The sequence below is a fragment of the Mus caroli genome, chromosome 9 (genome assembly GCF_900094665.2).
Source record: "Mus caroli chromosome 9, CAROLI_EIJ_v1.1, whole genome shotgun sequence".
NCBI classification, from domain to species: domain Eukaryota; kingdom Metazoa; phylum Chordata; class Mammalia; order Rodentia; family Muridae; genus Mus; species Mus caroli.
In genome coordinates, this window is record NC_034578.1 from 40,942,984 (window position 1) to 40,947,768 (window position 4,785).

General features: G+C 51.6%; 1 protein-coding gene across 3 annotated transcripts in view; it reads left to right on the forward strand.

Annotated features, from left to right (window-relative positions):
- Positions 1-531: 531 nt before the first annotated feature.
- The window catches only part of Usp2 (ubiquitin specific peptidase 2), a 28,557-nt gene continuing 24,303 nt past the window's right edge, over positions 532-4,785 (forward strand). The window contains exons 1-2 of one of the 3 annotated variants that reach the window (XM_021171860.1): positions 532-760; positions 1,560-1,817. The gene's annotated coding sequence lies outside the window, so the exon portion shown is untranslated. Of the gene's footprint in view, positions 761-1,559; positions 1,818-2,974; positions 3,079-4,785 lie in introns of those variants that run through there. The other 2 variants (XM_021171859.1, XM_029481712.1) reach the window with 2 other exon arrangements.

A 4,785-nucleotide genomic window follows, 5' to 3' on the forward strand; every position in this document is an offset into this window, starting at 1 on the left:
TGAGAAAACTAATATATGCAAAGTACTTATCACCATGTCTAGCAATGTACTTAATAAGTAGCCCATAGAATGCGTCACTTGACTAGTCATGTACGTTGATAGTATGTTGAATGGACATAATCTTTTTTACCTGATTGATTGACTGATGGGGCTCTATAAATATTGCTATGAGATATACTTGGTTGTTCGTTTAAATAAATGCATTTTTAAATATAAATAAATAAAATAAAAAAGTAGGCAGAAAAAGAGTCTATGGAATTGAACAGCCTGGTAGGAAAGCTGGTATGTTGCCTTTTCCGGTGATGTGACCCTCTGTCTCAGTCTTCCCAGAGCCAGGACCTATCAGATTCCAGTCCACTTCTTTCCTTGCGCCACCGGCTCCAAACAGGCGTGCTTTTTCTCCACGTGGTTCTCTGTATATACCCGGTTACCTGGGAGACCCGCGCCGGGCGGGGCTCTACTGACGCAACAATAGGAACAAGCCAATAGCCGTGACGTATATCAGTGACGCAAACGCGGGGTGTGGTTTGGCCGGCCCGGGCGCAATGAGGCTGCTGCCCGCTGGGTGGCGCCGATTTCCCGGGGAGGTCCTTTCTGGGCCCCCGGCGGAGGTGGGGGAGAGGCGGGCAGGCACCGAGCGAGGCCAGGGAGCCCTCTGCGTCAGCCACTGCTCGCTGCGCCGCGCCAGTACCAGCCAGGACTCATCCGCAGCTCCATGCTTGTGCCCGGTTCGACTCGTCCATCCTCCGAGAAGAGGCAGGTACGTGCCACCTGTCGCAGGTCGGGGAAGGAAAAAGCCAGGGTCAGTACCAGCTTTGAGACTCGGAAAGTAGGGTGTCAAAGGCAGCCTGGGCAGTCTGGACGTGAGAAATGTAGGGCGAGGGCCAGATGTGTGGAGGGGGAAACTCCAGCTGTGGGTGCCAGTGTATGAGAGGGGCTGCCAGCTGACAGCTCGGAGTGCCAGGAAGAGCCATCTGTGTGCTGATCAATGTGTTCTGAGGAAACACTGTAACCGCGGGTACAGGTCTCCCCGCCCTGTGTGTTGTGTGGCCCGAGAATGACGCCTGGACCCTGACACCCCCTCTCCCCACGTGTGTGTGTGCAGCTAACAACCTCCCTGTTGTTAAACATCCCGGGGCTATCTCTTGGTCAATTTTCCAAAGCGGGGGAAGGGGCTTAGGGGAAGCTAGCAGTTAAGCGGAAGGGGAAAATTTTCCACCAATCCCAAATCAGAAAGAGGCAACTTTGAAATTCTCACCAATCCCAAAGCAAAAGCAGCCATGCAATGTTCTCTGACATGCAACTTGCCTAGGGGAGTCCTGGTCAACCTTTTCTAGCTCTTCAGAGAAAAGAGAACTCCTAGCTCTTAACCCCAGAGCTTTTGAGAATGAAGTTGAGTTGAAGATTCTAGTAGGGGCTGCTTATCTCCCCCAAACACAGGCATATAAGCTTGCGCGCGCGCGCGCGCACACACACACACATCAAACCACAAAACAAGAGGCATGGAGAACTGATGGATGGCTGGGGTGGGGGATGTCCCCTACTCTTTGATGCTGTAGACGCATGCCGCTCTGGAATGAGGATTGGAATGAGGGCGTCCTCCAAAGTGCATCACCAGGACCCAGTCTGAGTCAGTACCTTGTGCTGAGACAGGGTGGAGGCACCAGCCCTCGGGCCTTCCAGTCTCCAGGGAGAGCCATCAAGAAGCAGAAGACTCCTCTTGGGAGCCGACAGGTGCACCAAGGCCAGAGCGATGGTCCTCTCATGACCCTGTCCAGCCTGCCTTTGACACCCTGGAACCCTGAGCCCTCCAACAGGTAGACTGGAACTGCTCCTCTGGAGCCAGACATTCCCCTGGCAGCCCAGGGAAGCCACACTTGATTTTTTTTTTTTTTTTTTTTTTTTTTTTTTCTGAGCAAAGAGGAAAGGAGCCCAAGTAGGCTTGGCCTGTCGACTTGGGAAAGTAGCAAAGTCTGTCTGACCTTTCCATTTGGGGGATGTGGATTGTTTCAGGAAACTGCAGGAATAGTATTTGCCATCAGCAGTCCCCTGAAGGGTGGCCCAAGGCCTTTTTCTTCTAGGAAGGGTCGCCTGCTACAACTAGCATTAGTGACTTGACAGTGAACACGGCCAATAAGCTTGTCGTTTATTGTACTCTTGCTATGTTTGAGGAGACCTAAAACTATTATTTTATCCTCACCATTGTGAGACATAGTCAAGACTGTTGTTATTCATGGTTTTTGTTTGTTTGTTCCTTTGTGGTTTTTTGTTTGTTTGTGTTTGGTTTGGTTTTGTTTTGAGACAGAGTTTCTTTGTGTAGCCCTGGCTATCTGCTTTGTAGACCAGGCTGTCCTTGAACTCAGAGATCTACCTGTTTCTGTCTCCCAAGTGCTGGGATAAAGGCATGCGCCACCATGCTAGTTCTATTATTCATGTTTTACAAACTACATAGCTTAGATTCAGAGACCTGAGTATCCTCACAAGCTATCTTAGATCCAATACGGGGAAGAGTAAGAATTCAGGCCTAGACCTTCCAGTCCACCTTAAAAATAGTAGTGCACTGAAACCCAAGTGCTGATCTACCACCCCTCTCTGTCCATGTCCATAGGACGAGCTAGGTCCTCCCCATCTTAAAATTCTAGCATCTGGGTTAGCAGTTTGGCCTCTTCCTGTTCGCTCAACCTGTGACTGACAGCACTAGAGAATCCACCTTCTCCATGTTTGGGACTCAAATTTATCCCCAGCCCTCTGCCCCCCATCCCCCCATCCCCTTGATCCTTCCTGTTATTTCCAAATATTCCCTCCCAGGATTCTAGTTCATTCTCAGCTTTCCTCCAGCCACTAGGCATCGGGTGGATGGTGGGCTTGTCACTGCCCCTTTAATTCTCCTGGGGCTTGGAATGCAAGTGAGTTGCCATCTCGGAGAGGTCAGATAAGATACTATATATATCTAGCTAGCGTAACCTGAGCTCCGGATTACCCGGGGCCTGTCAGACTCCAGCCTCTGGAGGCTACGCGGCAGTCTTTTCCCTTCGGGGAAAGAAGCCCCCAGGCTCCATCCAGTGCCCCCGAACACAGGTCAGTAGCTCTCTCTTTGGTGTCTGAGCTTCAAGGACAGCTGAGTAAACCCTCAGTGTGCGGGGGAGAGCATTTGAGAGGCCACCCACTGGACCTGGTGAGTGCTGTAACCAAATGCTCCTCAGGGTATAGGGACAGAGGACAACTGAAGCCCTAAAGGAGGGGAGCGAGAACGCTCTAGAGCAGGGAGCCCTAGGAGGGGTACTTGGGCATGAGGATGGGAAAGAAAATTGCAGGCTACCTTCTGCTTCTAGGAAGCCTGTTTCTTTGCCTTTTCTTGGACTTGTAGAGATAGCCATCCTTCCTAACACCAAGTCAAAAAAAAAAAAAAAAAACAGCCTGTAGTGAGCCCTCCTGGGCCCACCACTTCTCCACAAGCCAGGATCTCTTTCATCTCTGATCTCTTCACCTTACCTCTTCATCTCCCATCCCCTCCCAAGTTCTGGGCACCTCCTAAACGCAAGAGAAATGGAGACCTGCACAAATTCCTTTACAGGACTCCCCTCCCCCGAAGTCAAGAGGATTCTTTGATAAAAGTGGGTGGGTTGCTATCAACCAGCCTCTAATAGAAAGGGGTGCTAGCACCAGGTCAGAGGGTCAGGCTCGGGGCTCAAGAGGCATAACGCAGAAATGTATACCTCTTGCCATTTTCTCCACATCTGCCAGGGTGGACACTTGTGGCCAGAGAGTGTGGCAAGGGATCCAAGCAGCCAGGAGGAAGGGTCATAGGTGTGACAAGGTATCCCTCTCACCTCTTACTCCTCGGGTCAGCACATTCTGATACAGTTAGCAAGCAGCTTTGGGAAGCCCTGAGGTCACCATTGAGGATGTTCCCAAGCAGCTAGTGAGACTGACTTGGGACTCCCCTTGACCTGACCTGACCTGACCTTTTCTCCTGTAGGAGAAAAGGGACTTAGTGCTGTTTGAGGTGTGTCCATGTAGTGTCTTGTTGGGTAGAGGAGGTAAGTGCGGCCAGTGACAAAGCCACAGATGCGGACAGGCCAGACAGAAAAGAGCTTGGACTCTGCTAAGATGTGGTGCATCACCGGTCCTCTGCCTCCAGGGCCAGGAGTGCCTGGGATTCTTGAGGCTTAAGTCCCTCCTCTAGCTGGGCAGGTTAGGGAGCCCTTCACGTGAGCGTGAGCGACAGGAAATGACAGTGACTGATGACAGTGACTTGATGATGCCAGGTGGTTGGCTGCCTCAAGGGAACAGGGTTCATCTTAACCCCTGACTCACCTAGTGTGGGTACCCTTGGGGAGTGGGCTAAACAACAGCTAGGGGAAGGAGGCTAGGGGGATATGTCCGCCACTAGGTTGGGGCCCAGGAGCCTGTGCCAGTACCAGGAGACACACAGAGCTTGGCAGAGCAGATGAAATAGAGGCCTCTCTCACCATCTCCCAGCCGATCAGTGCTGCTGCAGCTCGGGTTACACTAGGCTTCATGTTCATTCACTTACAGTGGAAAATCCAGGGGCCACTTCCGCAAGGAGTCTTCTCTCCCAGCTGGATAAAGGACATCTGCATCCTGGAGGGGTCCTCCCTTGGCTCCACAGGCTGCTTTCGGGACAGGGGATGGATGGCTTCAGAGTAGCCGTAGTGGACAGAGCTCAGTCCCAGCCAGCACCGGCACTACAGCAGCCTGACTGTTTACTTGCAAAAAGAATAGTTTCCTTATCTGCAGGTAGATGTATTGATAACACGACTT